We start from the raw sequence: 25,985 nt of genomic DNA, 5'->3' as shown, positions 1-25,985 counted from the left end.
CAATCATGATTCATTTTATGAAATGACCTTCAAATGCATTTACAAAATACCTCAGTTTTAATTCCCCCAGTGGGTGCATGGAATTAGGAAACTGGGAAATGTTCCTCAGGTGAGAAAGGTCGTTAGCACAGAGGCCAAAGCCTTCAAGGGTACGGGAATCACCAGAAATAAACCACAAAAATTTACTAGCTTGGGCAATGCTATACTTTGCCCGCACCTTGGAGAGAAAGTCTTTCCAAGAATTCTTAACTGTTTCTATAACCCCAAAGAGCTTAAAAAATCAATGCTCTAGGCTCAGTCACTGAGTTATGCTCTTGAGTGAGCTGCTTGATTATCTAGTACCTCAGTTTTTCCATTTGTCAAATCAGAATAATTTAATTCCCATCTGACATACCTTCAAAAGGGTGAGTGTTAGATGAGACAAAGTATGTGTATTCCCTCCACCTTTTTCCCCTTCTGAGAGAGCTTCTGCAATTTAGTTTGCAGATTCATGGGCATTCTTTTGGACCAGCTCCATTTCCCTGTGTCATGAGATATTCTTTTCTGATTCCTTATACGTTTTCCCCTTCTCAAATGTTTAGTATTCTATACTCACTACTTCCTGCAAATTGTTATTTCTGTTTGCTCCCCAAAGCCAATAAAATTTTAAATTAAGCATAAATGAAAACAGTAACTCTTGCATTTCTGCCAATCAACATGTGGATGGGAGATGAAGGGAGCAAGTGAACACCCGAAATGACACACAATCACTTCCAGGTTGATTAGGAGACTGCGGCAGGGGTTTTAATCAGAGCCGCTCTCAGGGAGACAGGTAATCCTAGGTGTCTGATTGGGGCACACCTTCCAACATCAAAATATTTCTACTTCTTAGAAATTCCAAATGGTACGATTTGTCCCTCAAAGAGGGAGAGCTGGGAACCCAGGAGGCCCTGAGGTACTTGCTGTCTTTCTTGCTTTCTCCCAATTCTGCTGATTCATGGGAGGAGCATCATATATATACGTACCGCAGGAACATGCAGAGGTCAGATGGCTCTGAGGAGCAATGCATAAGGAATGTTCAGTAACATTACTCCCTTGACTGTGGCCCAATCTCCTCGGTGAATTTCTTAAGAAGCCTCACAATTAGGTATCATGTAGGAAGAACAATAGCCTCTCAGGGAGTGAGGCTTCTTTCAGTGGCCTCAGTAACCAGCACCTTCTGAAACCTTTATACCAGAGTAACTTCACCCTCTTTTCTGGTAACAGGGGCAGATTTAGCCAAGAAGGTCACGATACAATGAAGGGAATAAAGGAGGGAGTCATCAGATTTCCTGGAAACATAAGAAGGACCTAGGAAAAAGCACACAACTCCCCATCCTTAGCACAGGCCATGCAATTACATCTTTTCCCTTGAGGACTATTTTGTAGATGGGGAGAAAGAGTTTCCTAAAAACTGTGTAAACAGGCACAGAGGCAAAACAGATATTCAAAATGAATGGGATCTCAGAAGATCAGAATTAAATCAGGCATCACGTACTCTTTAGCCCAATCCCTGCCTCACACTCAGATTTCTGCTCTAACCCCACGTGTCAGAAATGCTGGAACATCCCTGGTGATGGAAAGCTTACTGCTTCCATGACTGGACAGGTCCAACCATCACGTAGTTATGCTCCTACTCAAACACTTATTAAAACTACTTTACTAGGGGCCTCCCTGGTGGCGCAGTAGTTGAGAGTCCGCCTGCCGATGCAGGGGACACAGGTTCGTGTCCCGGTCCGGGAAGATCCCGCATGCCGCGGAGCGGCTGGGCCCGTGAGCCATGGCCGCTGAGCCTGCGCGTCTGGAGCCTGTGCTCCGCAACGGAGAGGCCACAACAGTGAGAGGCCCGTGTACCGCAAGAAAAACAAACAAACAAACTACTTTATTAGGCAGTGGAAACAGTAGTGAATTAAAAAAAAATGTGATCCCAACTTCAGGGACCTTAGAACTGAGTGGAAGATAAAATGAAACCAGCAACTACAATATTGGATTCTTCCTTATTGAACTCTCATGCCTGCAGATACCACTCAAAAGTGATAAGTCTAATCCATCGCCGTTAGGACAAATCCATCTGGTATTTGAAGACGATGATCGTAATTCCTTTGAAGAACTAAAAATGCTCATCTTCCTGCCTCTCTCCCTTCCTCCCTCTCTAAGGTGAATTAGGTAAACCTCATAAGTTAGCATAAGTAACAAACTATACCCTTCAATGTATGCTTTGCCAGGATATTATAGATTATATAAATAAAGGCAAGCCAGCCAATACTTGGTTTCCCTTTTTGCCTTCTGAAAGTAAAACGAAACTGAATTTGTGAAGAAAAGAGGGTGAAGATACTCTTGTAGAAAGGCTTCTTACCTCACCTAGTCTTATTTGGCTCCCTCTTCCATATCTCCCCTCAGGCACTTATTATACTTTTCATATCCTCAAACTTTTCAGTAAGAAACATAAAATCTAACCAAAAAACCTAAACAAATTAAATGGAACCTATTTTTTTCACACGCAAAATGGATTTTAGTTTTGCCTTATGAAGGTCTTATGTTTCATTATTATTAAAAAATATCATGAATATTTTGCCTGCTGGGAGCACAGTTTTTCTTCCTAATTTTCAATCTTCCTCAAAATCCCTTATTGTATATTTTATGAGTTACAGCAGATCTTAGTTGTTGCTTTTTTTTTTTTAACATCTTTACTGGGGTATAATTGCTTTACAATTAGTTGTTGCTTTTTAAAATTACAAACTCTAAAGCCTATGTTGGCATTCTGCTAATGGTCTTTGCATATACGTGTTGTTGAGCGTTTACAGAGAAAAATGTAATAAGAGAAACATTTGTGGGATGAATATATACTTGTAATATACTTGTGTGACTTTTATAAACAAAAATAGGACTATGTTGAGCAAGCAAGCTGAGTTTCTCTAGATGTCAATTTCCTGAGAACTTCTTCCAACTTGAGTGGCTTAGATCACAGGCTAATTTATTATCCTCTCACTTTATTATCATATCACTTTTCCTCTCCCCTTGACAATTTTGGGAAATCTATAATTAGGGACATGTACAGAGCTGAAAGCTGCGTTGGGTGCCTTGAAGCCTCTTGTTTTCTCCTTGCCTTGCCTGCTAGGGTACCGTGAGCTTCTTGAGCTTTCGTGGTGTGTCTGCAGTATGAACTGTTCCCCTTGCAGTTGGGAAGAGTTGAAGGTATTCATGGGAAATGGAGCAAAACTGTTGTGAGAAGTAGTTGATTGGGGAACTTTGGGATTTCAGGAATGAACTTTTAAAGAGGTTTGTTTTTTTTTTTTTTTCAAACAGATATTTCTAGAAAGACTAAAGAGGGTGATTATGAAAATTAAATGGTATAAGGCCTAGGAAGTGCTTAGCACAGGGTCTGGGCACCTGAAAATTGCTCAATAAATTATTATTATTGTTATTATTATTAAGTTGCAGGCATACTCATCTTGTATGTGATTCATTGTAAACCCCTCAAAGGGATTTGGGAAACAACTTTTTAAAGGGGGCTTTAATTGCTTCAGGAAAGTTGCAGGAAAAGACACTTTATATGGCCTGCATCTAGGATCTAGGACCAACAACAAAGCCCCAAAACAAATAAAGGTGGCCCAAGGTGAGCTGGTGATGCTGTTGGCAGTACAAAGGAGTATGAGTTCCATGAGGATTTGACCACTCCCTGTCTGTTGTATCTTGAGACAGTCCTGCTCAAAAGTGAACTTTGGAAGCCAATAAGCCTCATAACCTCTCCAAATCGATTTGGTTTTTGTCTCCCCCAAATAGATCACCATAGAGAAACTGATGCATCTCTATGGGGGTCAGAGCAGTGGACATTCAGGGTCAAGAGGGAGAGCTAAAACTTAGTTCTAACAATGTTTGTGTCTTTATTTTTCCCTTACCCCTCAGGACCGCACCCCAGTGCCATGGTTTATCTGAGTAAAGGCGTTCACTCTCCCACCATCCCCAGCCCCACCCATGCATACACCAAATGTGGCATTCATGTGGTGCTGCACTCATGTGTAACCTGGCTCTTTCTAGCAAAGCTGGAATGGAGCAAGTATTTTTTTACTTCTGCCTCTCACTCCTTCCATTGCCCTCTTCATTCCCCCTGGTGCTACTTTTCGAGGCCTTAACCCTGTTCTTTCACTTTTCCCTGGACCCCCCACTAGGTGGTGTCACCTGGGCAACTCAACTAAACTATTGTATATTTTATTTCTTTTAGGACAATTCCTCTGCCAAGACAGTGTTGCCTCAAATTCTGGAATCGAAGGTGATTTTTATTTTATACAAAGACAAAAGCAAATATTCACTGAACATTTATTGTATACTGGACATGGTTTTTGATGTTTTATATGTGTTTATATCATTTAATTCTCATACAAACCTGATGTTTATTTAATATAATTTAATATAAATATATTTAATAAATATAAATATTTAATATAACAATTATTTAATATTACCCCTCATTGCAGGAAGTATTGACATAAAGGCTATTCCTACTCATGAGAGGTGGAATACAAGTTTAATTTTCAGCCTTCTTCTAGATTCTGTAAAGAGATACTGAGACAAGTGCCCATCAACAGATGATTGGCTATACACACACACACACACACACACACACACACACACACACACACACACTGTAATATTACTCAGCCATTAAAAAGAATGAAATATTGCCATTTGCAACAATGTGGATGTATCTAGAGAATATTATGTTAGTGAAATAAGTCAGATAGGGAAAGACAAATACTATATGATATCACTTATATGTGGAATCTGAAAAATAATATAAATCAATCTATACACAAAACAGAAACAAACTCACAGCCAAAGAAAACAAACTTATGGTTACCAAAGCGGGTGGGGGGAGGGACAAATGAGGAGTATGGGATTAACAGATACATAAAATAGATACCTGAAACTAGCAAAATACTGTAAATCAACTCTACTTCAATAAGAAAAAAGAGGTCCTGAGCCACTTACCAGTCCAGGATACTGAACCATTGTGATAGTTGCTCTCCCCTCTAATTTTTTTTTCCTGAAATGCCTACAGTCCATCAGAATGGACTATGGTTACTTGACTCGTTGCATTTCTATCTAAACAGATGAAGGGTGAGAAGCAGACAAAAGAGAAGCAACACCTTAAAGATATGCCTTCGCCTATAACGTGGAGGCCAAGCTGGAGACAAGTAGGAAATCAAAGCAGTAATTAGGCCAATACAATATGAAAGTAAGAGGTATGGGGCAGCTGACTCTGAACATGTGTTTTGGGCCCAACAGGAGTCTAAACATCAAAGTTGGTTACAGCAAAGCCTGTTTAGCAGCAGCTCTGGCTACAGAGAATGATGTGAAAAGATCAGGTGAACACCCACCAGACATCACAGCTACATCTGCTCACACAGATGGCAACACCATCAGTGGCATCATCCTTAAACAGGAAGGCCAGTGACAAGACAGGAAGGCCAGTGACAAGTGCATCACAAACTAGTATCATAAGAAGAGACCAATGGCTCTCTTAAATCCAGAGCAGAGAAAAATAAGGAGCAAGTTTACTAGTTACATTTTTATTGGTCAAAATCAATCCTTTTTATTGATTGATTGTCTATTATTAATTAAAGCTGCAAGTCTGTATTATTGAATTAAAATGTGTGCATGTTCCCACATTTGTGTATTAATCTTATGCATTTTATCATTTCATAGCAGGAGCCCACTTAGGTTATATTTCTGTAATTAACTCAAACATAAGGTGAATGAATTACCCTTCACAGCAGAAGTCAAAGCAGACTGTTCGTTCAGGAATTTACTCAATGTTTTCACCTCCTCAGTTTATCAGTTTACTGAATGTTCTACCCTTTTATAGATATTAGCTACTGTTTCATCATTAGCTATAACATTTTTGTGAGTCAAAGACTAGTGTTGAACAGGATAATCTATTTTTGAATCAAACTGTTGAAAGTAACTCAAATTGTCCATCCCTAGAAAATAAAAATGAAGTAAATCTGATGGACATGCTTAGATCTATTCTATATCCTTCTTAAGTAGCATTTAAAGTGCTTCAGGCAATGCTCACACTCAAGCCCACTGGTGCTTCTCTTTGAACAGTATTTTCAAAAGCAAAGGCTCCTGTTGCATTGCGAGCTGGAACTCCTTTGAAGCACAAACAATGCACTTCACTATCTTATATAACAGCTGTTATCTCCCCTCTTTGTGGAGATGTATTTCTTTTCAGAGGCAAACACAAGGACATCTCCTTAGTTGAGTATTAGCAGTACTAATACTGCCAACAGTTGAGTATTAGCAGTAATCGAAGTGCAGAGGATCACAGAAATCTTGATAAGTACAACACCTTGTTCCCGAGGACCCTGTAGACTGTCACCTCGCCAGGCTTTCTCCTTAGCATCGTTGTCACATATTCTGTGAGTGAAGCTTCTCATCTGCCTTCACTCCCATCAGGCAAGTATTGTCTAGGTGTAGCGCTGATGACTGAATTCTGGTTTACATGCAAACACAAGGAGTCAATGTCATTGGATAGTGAGGCTGTGATAAGGTTAACTTCAACCACCATCCCTGTGGACACTCTAGTCCCACCTTCACTGAGTTCACTGCCAGCAGGACCCCCACTGCTTTGCATACAAATATAATACCACACTATTTCTGTGGGACAGAAATCCCAGAAAGATACGAAGTAATTTCTGCCTGTCTATAAGCCTTCCCACTGGACAATGCAAAACTGTGTAAAATTACATTTCTATTTCCTTGCCTTTCCATTTTAAGGATGACATTTATATTCACCATCAGAGAGAGAGGAAAAACTTCCAGAGCAAAAAAAAAAATCGACCTTTTCTTCTTTTTCCTTTTCACAGCTTCATGGCATGCATAAAAACTAAGCCCTAGGTTATAATATAACTTCCTGGCTTTCACTGCACTTAGGAATGTTTTTCAGAATTTACACTTCTTAATATACTAAGATGGTAGTACTACCCTCTGATGGATACCAACCTGGCATATGAAACCATTGTGATGTTTGTTCTCCCCTTTAATTTCCTATAATGTCTACAGTTCATTTTCATGGCCATAATCTTATAATGTGCTCATCGTTCAAACAGCTATCTTCCAAGATCACATTTTCAAGGTAACAGTATTACTCAGAGGAGTTATTTAATTAGGGCACAGGGCAGTATCTCAACTCCTGTAGCTGTTTCTGTTAAGTTTCCTCAAGCTTTGCTTCCAGTTATGCACATCCATTCTGAGAGTTCACTGTGAGCTGAGAAAATCGAGACAAGGTGGGCCAGAATTTGGAACTATTTGTTGTAGTTAACTTGCCATGTTTTGCAACCATCCCCATAAATCAGTTTTAGAACAGTTCCATCACCCCAGTAAGATCACTAATGCACATCTACAATTAATCCCCATTCCCACACCCACTCCCTAGGCAACCACTAAGCTACTTTCTGTCTCTCATAGCTTTGCCTTTTCTGGATATTTCATATAAATGGAATCATACAATATGTATTCGTTGTGCTTGATTTCTTTCACTGAGCATCATGTTTTTGAAGTTCATCCGTGTCATAACATGTATTTGTAGTTCATTCCTTTAATTGCTAAATAGTATTCCATTGTATGGACATATGACATTTTGTCTACCTGTTTGCCAATTGATGGACATTTTGGTTGTTTCCAATGTTTGGTGATTATGAATAATGCTAAGAACATTTGTTTACGAGTCTTTGTGAGGACATAGGTTTTCATTTTTCTTGGATAGATATGGCACTTTTTAAAAAACGGCTTTATTGCATTATAATTGACATATAATAAACTGAATATAATTAAAGTATACAATTTAATCTGTTTTGACATATGTATACACCTGTCAAGACATCACCACAACCAAGGTAATGAACATATCCTTTAACCCCAAACAATCCTTCATGTTGCTTTGTATCTTGCTTTCTGTCCTTTTAGATTAGTTTTCATTTTCTAGATTTTATGTCAGTGGAATTATAAAGCATGTGCTATTTTTTTTTGTCTTACTTCCTTCACTCAGCATAATTATTTTCTCATTTTTCCATGTTGCAGTGTATATCAATAGCTCATTTCTTTCTTTCTTTCTTTTTTATTTTTATTTCTTTTTGCTGTACGCGGGCCTCTCACTGTTGTGGCCTATCCCGTTGCGGAGCACAGGCTCCAGACGCACAGGCCCAGCGGCCATGGCTCACGGGCCCAGCCGCTCCGCGGTATGTGGGATCCCCCCGGACCGGGGCACGAACCCGCGTCCCCCGCATCGGCAGGCGGACTCTCAACCACTGCGCCACCAGGGAAGCCCTCATTTCTTTTTTTTAAATTGCTGAGTAATAGTTTATCTGCATATACCTCAGCTTATCATTCATCTGTTGATGGGTATTTAGGTTGTTTCCATTTTTTTGCTATTACAACAAACAAAGCTGCTTTGAACATTTACATTTGTATGAACATACGCTTTTTTTCTTTTGGGTAAAATCTCAGGAATGGAACAGCTCCATTACATTGTAGGCATATTTGTAGGAAACTGCCAAATCGTTTTCCAAAGCGGTTGTTTCATTTTACATTCTCACTAGCAGTGCACTGAGGATTTCTGTTCCTCCAGATTCTTGACACCTTGATATGGTCAGTCTTTTTTAATTTTAGACATTCTAATATGTGTGAAGTGAGACTGCACTGTGGTTTTAATTTGCATTTCCCTAATGACCAATGATGTCGAATATCTTTTCATGTGCATATTTGTCATCTGTGTGTCTTCTGTGGTGAAGCACCTGTTAAAACTTTTTTATCATTTAAAAAAATTAGGTTGTTTGCTTTCTGCATATTGAATTTTGAGAGTTCTTTATAAATTCTAGATACAAGTCCTTTATCAGATATATGCTTTGCAAATATTTTCTTCCATATGTGGCTTGTCATTCCATGAATCAAAAGAAAGTTGGAACATCTATATTAATATCAGACAAAATAGATTTCACAGCAAAGAATATTACCAGGGATAAAGAAGTTCATTTCATAATGGTAATAGGGTCAATTTATCAAGAGGACATAGCAATTCTAAACATTTATGCAGCTAATAACAGAGATTCAAAATACATGAAGCAAAAATTGCTAGAATGGCAAGGAGAAATAGGCACAATGGTATTTGGAGATTTTAATACCCCTATCTCAGTAATTCATAGAATAAAATGGCAGAAAATCATGAAGGATATAGTAGGCTTCACTGACAGCGCCAACCTACTTCACCTGAATTTTTGTGTTCTCTCCAGATTTATATATTGAAGCCCTAGGCCCCAATATGATGATATTTGGAGGTGGGGCCTTTGGGAGGTAATTAGGTTTAGATGAGGTCATGAGAGTAGGGCCCCCGTGATGCGATCAGCGTTGTTATTGAAAAAAAGGAAGAGAAACTAGGGCTCTCTCTCTTTCTCTGCCACGTGAGGACACAGTGAGAAGGCAGCTATCGACAAGCCAAGAAAAAGGTCCTCACCAGGAACTGAATTTGGGCACCTTGATCTTGGTCTTCCCAGACTCCAGAATGGTGAGAAATAAAAGTCCGTTGTTCAAGCCACCCAGTCTGTGCTATTTTATTACGGTGTACTAAGCTATAACAAAAGCAGACTAAGACAGTCCAATTCCCAATTCAGCTGTGAATTCGCTAACGTATAACAATGACTCTCTTGGTTGCAGGTGGAGAAAGTAAAGACTTGAATTATCTTAAGTGAAAAGAGAAACTTATTTAAAGAAAATACTAGGTATATGGATAGGGACTTGAGTTACACAGATGTATGCATTTGCCAAAACTCACTGAATGCTACACTTAAAGTCTGTGCATCTTACTATATGTAAATTTTACCTCAATAAGTAAACAATAATTGAACTCTGCTTAATGATATGTATGCTAAAGTGTTCAGGGTTTTAGTGAAGTGATGTTTGCAACTTAAGCTAAAATGCATGAAAAATAAGATGATTTTATGGATAAGGGATGGATAGATAGGTATGTGATAAGGCAAATACAGCAAAATGTTCACTGTAGAATCTAGGTGGTAGATACGAATGTTCGCTGTAAAATTATTTCAACATTTATATATGTGAACATTTCCATCAGAAAATGTTGGGTCAAGAACCCAAGAACAAGGCTATGGCTGGACCTCTATAATAAGAGAAACATCGGGATGTTCTTCCTCTCTCATTTATTTCCCTCTTTGGGTCATCTCAGCCTCCTTTCTCTCTATGGCAGAGTAGCTTCCTCTATGTGGCCAAAAACACGACCACCAAGATCTCCCCAGATGTACATCTTATGGATTCAGTACCAGAGAGAGACTGGCCAAATATTCCTCCTGTTTCCAAATCCAAATATCCATGAGGAAAGACTCATTGACCCAGCTTGGGTCAGGCACTCATTTTTGAGCCAATCAATGTGGCCAGGAGGACAGGGCTGTATGAATAAATGGTATCTGTTTAGAAAATATGAGATAAATGACAGAGTTTAAGGGTGTGGAGAGAGAGAGCCTTCAACAATAGGCTTTTCCTGGAAGAAGGTAGTCTGGAATCAGACCAAACTACAGGTGCCAATTCCAGTAACATAAAAATGAGAAGGACCCACATCACTGACATTATTGAGTTTACCTCCAAGCAAAGAAAAAATAAAAAAGAGTAGCAAACTACATACACTCAGCCGAAGTCGTCAACAAAATTTGTTCCTGCAGTTATCTCCCTCAAGCCCAATCTGAACAGTGTTCTGATTTTTTTCCTGGCACATAAATAAGGGTTCTAGGCATTAAGTAATATGTTAATGAAAGGTCTCAAGATGAAAGCTCAAATCCAAAGTGTAGAATGTGTGACAGTGCTTTTTGCTGTGAAAAGCACTGAACTAATAATGAGTAAGGACAAAGTTACTCCAACCTCTGCTTAGGGAAGTCTCAAAAAAAAAAAAAAAAAAGTTCAGAAGATGTATATAGAGACACATTCTTTCCAGAAGGGGGTGGAAATATTTGCTTAATACAAATTTCAAAATCTGTGGCTTGCCAACTAATACTTATTAACACCAACTGAATGATGAATTTGAATTTGTGAAAAGTAAGGATCACATAGTATGTGAATTACGTGGTATAATTAAAAGGCAAAACACTGATTAACAAAGTGTTATCAGAAAATGTCCCATTGAGAGCACCTGCTTTAGTGAAAGAATCTTGAAAACTTTTCATTTTAAGATATATGTGTTTTCTACGTGCTTTTGTTGAATTGAATCTCCACACGAGTTGCTGACATCTTAGTAATACTTTCAGTCTAAAAGTCCATTCTCATTTAGCTGTCTGGACCTCATGAGGTAAGCAGGTTTCAAGGCTTGCCAGACAGAGATTGGGAGCCCACTGAGTGGCAGGAGGAACTAAAATCAATATACTAAAAATCAATATACTTGATTTCTAATATACCAAGCAACTAGTAACCGCTGATTTAAATTGGACCAGTTCTTAATCACTAAATTTTAAGGGTTTTTTTTTGCCATAGGGCAAAAATTACATGGGAAAAAACCCTTCCTATTGTATTTAGGCTCTTAGGGATAATGGTTATGAGGGGCTGGGGGCAGGGAACACAGTGATCCCAACCTGCTGATTTTGGCTTAGTTCAACTCCAATATAAAATTTATAATTTTTTAATTTTTGACTGTTTCAATTGGAAAAGTGTCTATGTCTCTACCTATCTATCTATCTTACAAACATACACACACACACACAAACAGATATATTTAAGTAAATTATTATGTTTTGTTTTGTTTATCTAGCAAGAACAGATAATTAAACTGAGTTAAAGCTCCGCTCAGAATACCCCCTCCTTCCCTTCCATTTGCCCTGCTTCTGCAACAATGTTTTCGGAGTAAATTAGATTCACTGTATGTTTAAACGAATGTATTTAACTATTGGCTCTGCAGGTCCAATTAACTCCTCTACAATTTGGGTGAAAAGAGATTATTATATTATGTTTCTAGCCAATTAGGGTTGTTCTAGTTGAATACTCCCTCTTGTAAACTTAGTTAATAAAACATGGTATTGAAACATATTTCTTGGGAGCAGAAGTCTGGAGGGGAAAAAGAAGAAAAATGCTGAGTACAAAGTGTTTTGAAGGTACTTTATTATTATTTTTGCCATTATTATTATTATTACACACATGAAGTATCTTTAATGGGACACAACATGGTAAAGTTGAAGCACTGGGAACACAGCGTTGGGAAAGAACAGTCCAAACCCTAATGTCAGTTCTGTGCATGCTGAATCACAAACTCTTGGACTTCATACTCCCTAATCTGCGAAGTAGAAATAATAATCCTGTTGCCCTGAGGACCCAATGATACAGTGAATACAATGTGCTTTGAAAAGCATGAATTGTGAGTTAGAGATTATAAAATAGAGTTAAGGTACTATGTGGTCTTTCTGGAAGTATTTTAAAATCTACAAGGAGATTTAGTCTTCTCAACATAAATGTTCCCAAGGAAATATTTATAAGCAGAAGTTTTGTGAACAAAACCTGAGTTTAACTGAGCCAAAGGTATATAATCAGCCCTCTCCCTCCCCTGGTCTAATTATAACATAAGCGAAAACTGCGTTTGTAAAAGGCAAAGTAAAATCATTTCTGCAAAAGCAAATAGTTTTTCACAGTAGTTGGGATGGATCTTCAGGACAAGTAGAGGAGGGTCTTTGAGAAAACTGCAGCCAAATGAGACAGGTCTGCTTTGAGCCACTATCTGTAGAAGGTCCAGTGAGCCCATAACTTTGAGCACCAGGACCAATCAAGAAGCCCCATGGATTGGGAGTTTGGGATTAATAGATGCAAACTATTATATATAGAATGGATAAACAACAAGGTCCTACTGTATAGCACAAGGAACTATAATCAATATCCTGTGATAAACCATAATGTAAAAGAATACAAAAAAATGTATATATATGTGTAACTGAATCACTTTGCTATACAGCAGAAATTAACACAACATTGTAAGTCAACTATACTTCAATGAAAAAAATAAAGACAATTTCATGCCCAAGACATTTGACACTGAATTATTGACCCTCACTTCATTCATTCAGTGAAAATAATTCAGTGTCTACATTGTGATAGTGTTGGGAAAGATCAGCTAGACAAGAATGCTTACGCCATACAGCTGATGAGAGAGAGAGAGAGAGAGAGAGAGAATAAAGAGACACAAGGTAGACTAAACCTGAGGATCTCAAATCAAAAGAGGCTGAATACATCTGAAATGATCTGATCTTTATTTTCCCTACCATTACTCTAGACAAAGGAGGTGTTTTATTTCCCAAGAAAGAGAGGGTCAGATAATTTTTAAAATTTGCTGTACAGCAGAAATTAACACAACATTGTAAATCAACTATACTTCAATAAAATAAGTTAAAAAAAAAGGCCCAGACCTTGGCCAACAGTCCAAGGGCCAACAATGGTGATGGACAATCCTCCCAGCAACACTTCAAAGTAGATGCTATTATCCACAATTCTCAGATAAGGAATACATGCCAAGGATGCACTGCTGGAAAGTGAAGAAAAATAAGTTTGACCCAGGTTCTACCTGGGGAATCCACAGTCTATGTTCTTTTGAACCCAAAAGTGGGCATTCTTCCTCAGAGGAGAGTCGGCCTTCCTCTGACTCTCTGGGGGGCTTGTTCCCCCTTTCCCACCCAGCCTTAACCCAAAGGCTGCTTCCTTGCTTGGGCTCTTGCTTTTGGAAAAGCATCCACAAGTTCTTGATCACAAGCTGCGAAGATCAAAATGTTCCATGAAGACCCTTAGAAACCTAACAAAATTATGCAAGTCAATATGTAAAGCATTATATAATTTACTATTATTATTTCCTGAAATGTGATTTTTTTCCCTCAAAGTAATTACATGTTTATGAAGGAAATTCTTATGCTGTAATTTGGTCCAAAGAAAATCTAAAGAGCGTAATCAGTGTACCGAGTGCTTAACGACTCCTCAAGTGACTTAAGAACACTACTTTAAATAATTCGCCAGATTGCAGTTCTCAAGAACATGCAAGGCTCTCTTGATGGTCTTCTTCAAGTGCCATCTGTGTCAGCAAAGCCACAGAACTCCAGCATTTGTGTGAGTCCTATCTCAGGCTTTCAGTTAAAGACCCAGCAGCAGATATGTAAAGTCTGACTTCCCCCTTTTATTATTTTTTTAACATCATTATTGGAGTATAATTGCTTTACAATGTTGTGTTAGGTTCTGCTGTATAACAAAGTGAAAAGGCTATGTGCATACATATATCCCCATACCATATGTTTATGGTTTTCTCAGAGTATATGCCCAGTAGTGGGATAGCTGGGTCATATGGTAGTTCTAGCTTTTAAGGACCTCCATACTGTTCTCCACAGTGGCTGTATCAATTTACATTCCCACCAACAGTGCAAGAGGATTCCCTTTTCTCCACACCCTCTCCAGAATTTATTGTTTGTAGATTTTTTTACGATGGCCATTCTGACTGGTGTGAGGTGATACCTCACTGTAGTTTTGATTTGCATTGCTCTAATGGTTAGTGATGTTGAACATCCTTTCATGTGTTTGTTGGCAATCTGTATGTCTTCTTTGGAGAACTTTCTATTTAGGTCTTCTGCCCATTTTTGGATTGGGTTGTTTGTTTTTTGATATTGAGCTGCATGAGCTCCTTGTATATTTTGGAGATTAATCCTGTGTCAGTTGTTTCGTTTACAAATATTTTCTCCCATTCTTAGGGTTGTCTTTTCATCTTGTTTATGGTTTCCTTTGCTGTGCAAAAGCTTTTAAGTTTCATTAGGTTCCATTTGTTTATTTTTGTTTTTATTTCCATTTCTCTAGGGGGTAGGTCAAAAAGGATCTTGCTGTGATTTGTCATAGAGTGTTCTGCCTACGTTTTCCTCTAAGAGTTTTATAATGTCTGGCCTTACATTTATGTCTTTAATGCATTTTGAGTTTGTTTGTGGATGGTGTTAGGGAGGGTTCTAATTTCATTCTTTTACATGTAGCTGTCCAGTTTTCCCAGCACCATTTATTGAAGAGGCTGTCTTTTCTCCATTGTACACTCTTGCCTCCTTTATCAAAAATAAGGTGACCATATGTGCGTGGGTTTATCTCTGGGCTTTCTAACCTGTTCCATTGATCTACATTTCTGTTTTTGTGCCAGTACCATACTGTCCTGATTACTGTGGTTTGTAGTATAGTCTAAAGTCAGGGAGCCTGATTCCTCCAGCTCCTTTCTCAAGATTGTTTTGGCTATTCAGGTTCTTTTGTGTTTCCATACAAATTGTGAAATTTTTTGTTCTAGTTCTGTGAAAAATGCCATTGGTAGTTTGATAGGGATTGCACTGAATCTGAAGATTGCTTTGGGTAGTATGGTCATTTTCACAATGTTGATTCTTCCAATCCAAGAACATGGTATATCTCTCCGTCTGTTTGTATCATCTTTAATTTCTTTCATCAGTGTCTTATAGTTTTCTGCATACAGGTCTTTTGTCTCCTTAGGTAGGTTTATTCCTAGATATTTTATTCTTTCTGTTGCAATGGTAAATGGGAGTGTTTCCTTAATTTCTCTTTCAGATTTTTCATCATTAGTGTATAGGACTGCAAGAAATTTCTGTGCATTACTTTTGTATCCTGCAACTTTACTGAATTCATCGATTAGCTCTAGTAGTTTTCTGGTAGCATCTTTAGGATTCTCTATGTCTAGTATCACGTCATCTGAAAAGAGTGGCAGTTTTACTTCTTCTTTTCCGATTTGGATTCCTTTTATTTCTTTTTCTTCTCTGATTGCTGTGGCTAAAACTTCCAAAACTATGTTGAATAATAGTGGTGAGAGTGGGCAGCCTTGTCTTGTTCCTAATCTTAGAGGAAATGGTTTCAGTTTTTCACATTGAGGACGATGTTGGCTGTGGGATTGTCATATATGGCCTTTATTATGTTGAGGTAGGTTCCCTCTATGCCTACTTTCTGGAGAGTTTTATCATAAATGGGTGTTGAATTTTGTTGAAAGCTTTTTCTGCACCTGTTGAGATTATCATATGGTTTTTAGCCTTCAATTTTTTAATATGGTGTATCGCATTGATTGATTTGCATATACTGAAGAACCCTTGCATTCCTGGATAAACCGCACTTAATCATGGTGTATGATCCTTTTAATGTGCTGTTGGATTCTGGTTGCTAGTATTTTCTTGAGGATTTTTGCATCTATATTCATCAGTGATATTGGCCCGTAGTTTTCTTTTTTTGTGATATCTTTGTCTGGCTTTGGTGTCAGGGTGATGGTGGCCTCATAGAATGGGTTTGGGAGTGCCAGACTTCATAAGTATGTTTTATCTCATTTAATCATCACAATAACCTTGTTAGGTAGCTATTATTACCATCCCCATTTTCCTTTCTTTCTTGTTTTTTGGGGGGTTTTTTGGATGAGAAAGATGGGGGTTACAACTGGTAAGTGATTTGACCAAAGCCATATCCACATGGACAAGGTACTAAGATTTAAGCCCTAGTATGTCTTATTCTAAGTAGACAGAGTTAGAAAATGTGCATTCGAGTGTGTGTGGGTGTGTGCAGACACACACACTTACATATATTTATGACTATGTCTGTCTGTCTCTCTATTAAATATCATGAGTCCGTACTAATACCAATAATTCCAACCCTACGGCACAGGGTACATCCTAATCTTCCCTCTCTCCACATTCATAACTCTACCTTGTGCAACATTTGTGCAGAATAAATATAACGGTGTATATAAATAACCAGTGACTCATGTGAATTGGAGAAAGATGCCCCTTCCTCAAGGTGAGTAACCTGGCAAGTGGAGTGTGGCTGGCTTCTAGCTCCTATTCACCCCTCAGCTGGGCGTCTCTGTTTCATTACAGAACCAGAATAAGACAGGGTGGAAGTCCTGCAGAGTCAGCATGCAATAAGTTGTAAATTATTTACACTTAAGGTCAAGTCTTTCAGGAAAACAGCATAGATATATCTAAAAAACTTATGACTAACATAATTTTTCCTTAGAGAATTTTTCACAACAGGGTATTGGGATGAAAAATAAAAGTGTCCCAAGGTTTTTCACTCCAATGGGAAAATCAATGCAATCCAGTGCATTGTCAATATCACCAATTATATCCCGTTGAGCATAATTGAAAGTGGGTTGACTGACCTCTAACAGATGATTTTTTTAACCTGATGCCTGACTATATGTCACCCTAAACTCTGAATCAGAAACAGGTTGATACAAATATAAAATCTGTCCCTGTCTTCCAGAAGCCTGGCCAGCAGCCAAGAAGAAGACGATCTTTCCATAAGGCAGAGTACATCATTCAAAATGATATTGGAGGTAAGGAAAAAAAAAAGCCTTGCTTAATTTCCTGTATGCAGTCAGTAAAGTTTACTGACAGATTTATGAGCTTCAACCTGCTGAACACTCCTCTGTTGAACTTTTTCACTAACTTATCTTTGAAGAGAGGTAAATGAGCTCATCTTCGGGCTCTTCAGATGCTCTTTCCCCAGGACTTAATGGACTTTAAATCTGTCACATTTGACTAAATTTGACTCCATGCTACAAATGTCTGATGCTACAAAAGTCTGAGGCCCTGAGATGGAGACTCTGAAAGTGACACAGACCTCCCCAACTGGCATTTTCCACGGAGGACAGCAAGGTGCTTATGATCAACTCATCTGCATTAAAGATGGGGTGGAGACAATGCAGGCAGCCCCTTTCTTCTTTAAGGGTCCACACTACACAACGTTATAGTGACACAAACTCCAAGCCTCTGCAGCACCTGCTCAGCCACACTGTGTTCTTTTAAACTTTTCAATGGGGGTAGAATTGGAAGAACTCAGAACCATGTAGCCTCTCACCTCTTGAGCTGGGTGACAGTGACACCTAAAGAGTGACTAGAGGGATGCTGGGAATTAAAGAATGACACCCAAGACACAAAGCAGAGGCAGCACTGTTACTCCAAGGGTTGGCAGCTCCCATCTGAGTGCTTTTGAGAGTTTCAAATTTTTCAGGCTGAAACAGATGACACATTATAGGTATAGACAGACAGATTTATTCTTAAGGAATTGGCTCATGTTATTGTGGAAGCTGCAATCTGTAGGACAGGCTGGAAACTCAGGCAGGAGTTGATATTGCAGTCTTGAGGCAGAATTTCTTCTCTGGGAAATCTCAGTTTTTGTTTTTAATGCCTTCAACTGATTGGATGAGGCCCACCCACATTATTAAGGGTAATTTCCTTTATTCAAAATCAACTGACTGTAAATGTTAACCACATCTAAAAAAATACCTTTGGTGCAACACCTGACAGTGTTTAATAATGGAATTATAGCTCAGCCAAGTTGGTGCATAAAAACTAACCAATGCACAGACTTTGATCTAATGTCTTATCTTGTATGATGAAAACTATGCAAAAGCCAAGCCAAATGAGTTCTCTGTGATTTATTTTGCAGGTATCTGCTCCATCAAAACAGTGTTTAGTCAACAGATCCCTATGAAGAAAAGGAGGATTGAGCTCTCCATGAGATAAGTCTGAAAGAGCCTAGCACAGAGTGTGCATCCAGTAGGTGCTCAATAAATGGGTCCTCTCTCCTTCCTTGTGTAGGATCCCCTCCTCTCCTACTGAGGATGGAAGAAGGAAAGAGGTTAATTCTGTCCAAAGGAGAGCTGGTTCTGAGGATTCCCTGGGTTGATTCATCAGCCATACCCCGGGTTCAGGAATCACCCTCACTGTCACCCTCTGCCACCTGGTAAATTCCCACCACAGATGGGAGGGAAACATCATCACTGTGGATGTGGGAGGGGACCTCAGCTAATCCTTTGTCAGGATCAGCCTGTGTGCAGGCAGAGTGGGGGGCACCTCTGTCTGACCATCATAGGGATGGGTCTCCTGATCACACCTGTGTCCTTCATCGGGGTGGACCACAGAGGTTAGGTGTAGTTTTAGAATGAAACAGATCAGCATTTGAATTCATTTCCCCCATTTACCAGCTGGGACACATGAGGCAGACTATATGTCATTTCTCCATTAGTAAGATGGAATCATGTACCTGTTGTATAAAGTTGACATAAGAATGAAATGAGATAATACGGGAAGAACTTGGTGTAGCTAAGTAAGAACATGATACCTGTTAACTGTTATTGTTTCAACATTAAATTCTACCACTTGAGAAACATTCTTTTAGCTTAAGTCTTCCACATACTATCGTATATTTTAGTGCCACCTGACAGAGGTACCACATTATGTTACCAACACGCAGTGCGGATCAATAGCCACACTTTCCTACATGAGAGGAGTGATCTGGGGACACTGGAAAGGCCAGAGGTGAGAGTACAGAAGAAATATAAGTAAACTTTGTTATATTTTGCAGAATTTCCCTGGCCTCAGAGATTCATATTTCTCAACAAGAAAAGCTGGGTCTTTTGGCCAGATGCTAATTTACTGTCACCAACATGTGGACCAATAGCAATCCCCAAAGCCCAGGATACTGCTGTTAGGACATGGAGTAGAAGGTGTTAGATTGTAAAATGAAGAAAATTCAATTCTATTCTAAAAAAACCCCATAAAGCTGAGACTCAGGCCATCATTCTGGAAAGGGAAAAACAGATAAAGAGGAGAGGCAACACAGAGGAGCATGAAGGGTTGAGAATAATTCTCTGACTTTTAGCTTTCAACATCCAGGCAACCTGAGTACACAGAAGTTTCCTAAACAAACCATAGGTGAGACTAAGATAGATTACAGTTTAAAAAACCCAGCACAACATATCCTCAGCTTGCCCGTCTCAAGAGATCTGGAGCAAATGAGGGTTGTACAAGGGTTATCATGGTTTCAGTGCGTGGGGTAGAGTCAGATAACCTGGGTGTGAGTATCAGGCTCACTGGCTGGCTTATGTGAATTGGGCCTCAGCTTCTGCCTCTGTAAAATGGGAATGATATTAATAATAACAATAATAGTAATAATACCTCACAGGTTTCTTGTGAGGGGTAAATGTGTAAGTGAAGTACTCAACTAAGTGCTTGATATCTCAGTACTCAATGAATTCTTTTTTTTTTTTTCGGTACGCGGGCCCCTAACTGTTGTGGCCTCTCCCGTTGCGGAGCACAGGCTCTGAACGCGCAGGCTCAGCAGCCATGGCTCACGGGCCCAGCTGCTCCACGGCATGTGGGATCTTCCCGGACCGGGGCACGAACCTGTGTCCCCTGCATCGGCAGGCGGACTCTCAACCACTGCGCCACCAGGGAAGCCCAATGAATTCTTTTTTGATTATCATCATCACCACCATCACCACCATCACCACCTAACTCATAAAACAGGAAAAGCAGTATCAGATGTGGACTTACAGTGGAAAGTGGCAGATAAATATTATCTACAGCAAATCATAATTTACTCTGCATTATGCCAATTAAGCCTGTAGTCAGGATTTGGTGAATTAAATCTCAGATATCTTAAGAGTGAACCAACTTAAAGGCACTGAACTACAGAAATAGAGTCAAGAAAAGGATCTGCAGCTAAAAACAGAAACATAGTCCCAAGAATAGAAGATCTTTCAATGAGCCAGGATATCAATAAAGTCTCCACCGACAGAAGACAATTGGTTCTAGGCCTCATGACCCCAAACAGCCTGCAGAAGCCTGTTATGGTCAAGGAGACTTGGGTGAGGTCCTTGGCTGGGAAGGCAAGTGTTCTATGAATAGATGAAGCAACAGACCACACGGGGCTTCCATGAGCATTAATTTAGTCACAAATATTTAAATGCTGCAAATACATACAGGCATGACAAATGGGAATGCACAAAATGACCATTAGGATTGTAATATGTGTGTGAGGAAGCCAACAAACACTCTCTGCAAATAAAGGGCCATAGAAATACTATATAATTCCACCCCTCATTACTATTAATAATGCGTCATCTGGCTGAAGCAATTCCTTAAGTACTTCATGTTCTCTGCTGGAATCAAGTCTTTAATTCCATTTATATAGTTAATGGGGAAGCCCTGAGTCCAAATTAGGTTCCTGAGAAGATGTATTAGAATTACAGGCAAGGGGAGATCCGTTATCCTTTATATCCTCCTCTGGAGATACAGTGTTGCTTTTTTTACCCTTTAACTCGACTTTGATTATTGAATAATATCCTGGAAAGAAGTGGCTGTTATAGCTCTTGATGGTTTTGAGTTGGAGATGACCCATGCTTTGCTAGGACCTCAGAATAACCCTGGTCCATTAATAAGCCTCCTCTACAGCATTCACGTTCCAATCGGCCCAAGCAATCAGGTTTCTTTGTGTGCCATTAAAATACGACAGACAGGGAGAATGCCCAGTGATGTGCCCCTCTCACGCTCTGCAAAGCAATTAGCCCAAGGACCCTCTTTCAAAATGAGGGGCGGTACAGCAAGGTGGCTAAGAGTGTGAGCTCTAGAGTCAGACTGATCTGCTTCCTATCCCAGCTCACCATTACCTGAATCATCACTGGATAAGTTGCTTAATGGCTTTCAGAGCAAGTTGTCTCACCTTTAAAAAACAGATTAAGCCTTTAAAGTGGGTATAGTAGTAGCAAATCCTTTAGGCTTATTAGATTTATTTATCTGTATGAGAAAAGGAAGGAAGGAAGGAAAATAGGAAGGAAGGGAGGGAGGAAAGAAGGAAGGCAGGCAAAGAGAGAGGACTCCCTGAAGAGTCACAGCTTCACTCAAGAGACCTGTGAGAGGACAGGCTAGAGGGACCCTCCTCAGAGTCCAGGGTCTCTCCCCACAGAGTCTGTCCTTGTTCTCTGTCACTGAAAGGTTCAGGAGCAGAAAGCTGTGAACCTGAATGGAGCAGCAGCCTTGTTCTAGGAGCCAGACCGGGGCCTGCGAGCAGCCGTGAGTTTCTGCTTTCTCCAGGGGATGGTGGGGTATGTCATCTGAGTGTGTTTAAAGAATACGAAGAGGGACTTCCCTGGTGGCGCAGTGGTTAAGAATCCACCTGCCAATGCAGGGGACGAGAGTTCAAGCCCTGGTCCGAGAAGATCCCATGTGCCACAGAGCAATTAAGCCTGTGCGCCACAGCTACTGAGCCCGTGTGTCACAACTACTGAAGCCCGCGCACCTAGAGCCTGTGTTCCATAACAAGAGAAGCCACTGCAATGAGGAGTCCGCGCACCGCAACCAAGAGTAGTCCCCGCTCGCCACAACTAGAGAAAGCCATCACGCAGCAACAAAGACCCAACGCAGACAAAAATAAATACATAAATTAAAAAAAATAAGGAATATGAAGAGAGGGGGGCGCTGAGTCCGTCTCGTGGCCAGGCTCCCAGTAGAGGATCTTTTGGCTGAATCAATTTGTCCTTGCTCTGCAATTACAAGCCTAATTAGAGGAGGAGGTTACAGCCAAGAAGCCTAATGCAGCTTAAATGTCTGTCAGCCACTCTGGCTACATATATAAACAAATATATAGTTTGAATTGGGAACATTTCCAAAGCTACATGAAGGAGATATCACCTCTTGGTTTCAGGTAGATCATTTCAGGAAGATGAAAGAAGTTTCCATGGGACTCTTGGAGGAGATTCCACGTCTCTTTACCGCAACTGATCTAAACAAGCCGATAGGGTTATTCAATATATTTTCTACCCAATGGTTCCAGGTTATTCTACGTCAGAGGTTTCACAACAAGGAGAAGGTCATCGTACATCATCAGCAACACATTTATTGAGTCTTTTCTAAATGCCAGGTAAAAGGCTAATGCTTTAATATATTTTCTCTTTTGTTTTATAAAACCACCTCATTTTTAGGTGAGTAAACTGGGCTATGTCAAGTAACCTCTTACTTTTTTAATAAATTTATTTATTTATTTTTGGCTGCGTTGGGTCTTCATTGCTGCGCGCGGGCTTTCTCTAGTTGCAGCTAGCTGGGGCTACTCTTTGTTGCCTTGCGTGGGCTTCTCATTGTGGTGGCTTCTCTTGTTGCAGAGCACGGGCTCTAGGCACGCAGGCTTCAGTAGCTGTGGCTCACGGGCTCAGTAGTTGTGGCCCACGGGCTGTAGAGCACAGGCTCAGTAGTTGTGGCTCATGGGCTTAGCTGCTCCGTGGCATGTGGGATCTTCCTGGACCAGGGCTTGAACCCTTGTCCCCTGCATTGGCAGGTGGATTCTTAACCACTGTGCCACCAGGAAAGTCTTAAGTAACCTTTTCAAGGCCATGTTGATAAGTGCCAAACTCAGATTTGAACCCATGTTTACGCAAATTTGTTTTGTATTTTTAAATCACTATGTTCTGTTTTCTTTCACAAGCAAGAACACACATAGCGCATGCACACATGCACACACACACACATCCAGAACCCCACTCTAAGAAAGTTGAGAGGAAGACAGAGGGGTGAAGGAGGCAACTCCTGAATTGCTGATGGTGACACTAATGACAACTGTCATCCTCTAGTTAGACACTAATGACAACTGTCATCCTCTAGATTTGATATAAAATGGAATATTTGTTAGAAAGTGGGTGCCCTTTGCTCTTCAGGCAGGCGCCCTCTGAGCTCAGGGAACTGGCCAGTGCTGGATTACCTGCTTCTTTCTGCTAGGAGGGCTGGGCACAGGGCACAGGGCACAGGCCATCACAGAGATGGTATCTCAGTGACTGAGTACATTCCAAAACCTCCTTTGATGCACAAGTTCTGCTGCAGGAGAACAAGCAGCTTTGCCTGATCGCAGAGAGCAGGAATTAGATTCTCTGGAGGGGATATGAATGAATAAATGCTGGTAAGTGGCCCTCCTCTGTATGGAAGCTCCAGGTCTGCACTCTACTCAGGAGCCTCTGTGTCGAGCTGGGAATCACAGCACCAGCCTCATGGGCAACGGAAGCGCCTGCTGAATGTGTTCTGCTCATTGGCATCTGGTAAAATACTATGTTGACTAGGTAATGCCCTCACGTATTTAAAATATAATTAAGGATCAGAAGGAAAAGATATATTTCCACTCCTGTCTTTCTGCCCTAAAGTTTACACCCTCCTCCCTTGGATAACTACTTTTCAGTAGATTTTTTAAAATGTATCCCTCTGGGATTTTGAAAACGCAAATTAAATATGAATATAGTTCTTTGTTCCTTCTTTATACAGAAAGTAGCACACTCTTCTGTACCACTTTTTCCCAATTAGCAGCCCTTCTTTTAAAGAACATGGAAAGATTTCTCATGTTTTTTATATGTGCATAATGTCTCATTGCATGTATATACAGTAACTGATTCCATCAATTTCCTATTGGACACTTGGGTTGTTTCCAATCTTTTGTTATTACTTTTTTAATTTTAACTAACTTTTATTGGAGTATAGTTGATTTACCATGTTCTGTTAGTTTCTGCTGTACAGCATAGTGAATCAATTTCAAAGGATGTTGCAGGGAACAACGCGTACACATGTCAGCTTATACATGTACTTCCGGAGGTAAAATTTCCAGAGGTCAGTTGCTCTGTCAAGGGCATGTGCATTTGTCATTTAGAAAAATGCTGGTATTCAATGGGTATTCTGAGAATCTGAGTCAAAACTTTAAAGCTCATCCTCGAGAGGTGACTTGGAGTGTGCTGGGTCACATGTGTCTTCTTCATTTTTTAGGGGAGGAATCTCTTCATTTGAAGATCCTTGCCAAGCTGTGGGTATAGAGCTACCCATTTCTTAGAAATTAAGAAATATCATGACCAGGTTAATCCCCTAGAACCTGGGGATAGTCTGCCCATCACACTTTCCTGCTCAGGCACCTTCAAGCGGGTCCCCAGTGGCCACAGTCTGGAAATCCAGGCCTTTCGCTCTCAGACTCCAGTGGGCATCTCCACTGCTCCTCCGTGAGCTCTGTGCCACCTGCCTGTCCACCGACAGGCACAGGTCCTGTCTCCTTCCCTTTCCCTCTGACACAGCATCTCATTTGTCCCCCTTTGGTGCTCACTCACGTTGCACTGTGTTCTGGGTACATACTTTCTCTCTCCTTCCAGACTATGAGATCTTCTGGTGCAGGAGATGGTCTACATTCTCCAGATATCCCTTTCACACCAATAACTTGTGAGCTCAGTAACTATTTGATGTGACGCTCAGCGCCTGCTCTCTGAGGCTCTGAGCGGTGGCAACAAAGAAATTGATTGATAACCAATATAAGGCAGTGGTGCTTCTATACTTTAAAGGTAATTGTGATTTCATAAGAATCCTAAATTTAGAGTCAAAGGCCCAAATTCTTGCTCCTACATTTGCTTAGGAGCCTCTTGGGGGCATTTTATTTTTTTTGCCTAGAAAGTAGAATTAATGCCTGCCCTGAAGAGCTCCCCCTTTCATTTGTAATGACTCATTTAGTGCCTGGCTTCCATTAGACTGTAAAACCCATGAGGGCTGAGCCCATGGCTGTCTCATTCAATGCTGTATTCTCAGTGGCCTCCAGAACCTGACATTCAGTAGATGCTCAATAAATACTTGACATATAAGTTAAATGAGTTAATACATGGTGCAAATAGAATTGGAGGAAAAGTTGATAAACCAGAATGTTATTGGTCTCGATCTCTGGGTTTCTATTAATAGAAAATCAGATTTGTGTAGAAGAGAATGTCAGGAAACTCAAATTCTAACCCCAGCTATGCTGTTAATTAGGGCTATGACCTTAGATGACCATCAAATCTCTCTGAGCCACAATTTTTTCCTCTATTAAATATGGGAGCTGAATATATGGGAAGCTAAAATTGCTTCGCCACAGCTAAATTCTGTAGTTAAGATGTCTGGCAAATCACAGTATGATCCCCCAAATACGAGGAGTTTATATTTTAAAATGTTATTCCAAAACGACTGCTCTAGACTAGAATCATAGGCCATGGGTATGAATCCTGACCACGGAGACTACCAGTTTCATCCTCCCTTCCTTTTTTTTCTGTCATGAATTCAAATAATTATTAAACACTTGCTCTGTGTGCTCTGGCTCTGTTGATGATT

The 25,985-nt window shown here is 40.0% G+C and overlaps 1 pseudogene; it reads right to left on the bottom strand.

Moving 5' to 3' along the window:
- LOC114908569 overlaps window positions 1-5,028 on the bottom strand; it is a 95,046-nt pseudogene extending 90,018 nt beyond the window's left edge.
- Between the last annotated feature and the right edge of the window lie 20,957 nt (window positions 5,029-25,985).

This window comes from Monodon monoceros, unplaced genomic scaffold (assembly GCF_005190385.1).
Source record: "Monodon monoceros isolate NGI ecotype Baffin Bay Population unplaced genomic scaffold, NGI_Narwhal_1 Super_Scaffold_4, whole genome shotgun sequence".
NCBI classification, from domain to species: domain Eukaryota; kingdom Metazoa; phylum Chordata; class Mammalia; order Artiodactyla; family Monodontidae; genus Monodon; species Monodon monoceros.
The sequence above is the reverse complement of the archived record's forward strand: the minus strand, read 5'-3'. Positions and strand labels throughout refer to the sequence as shown.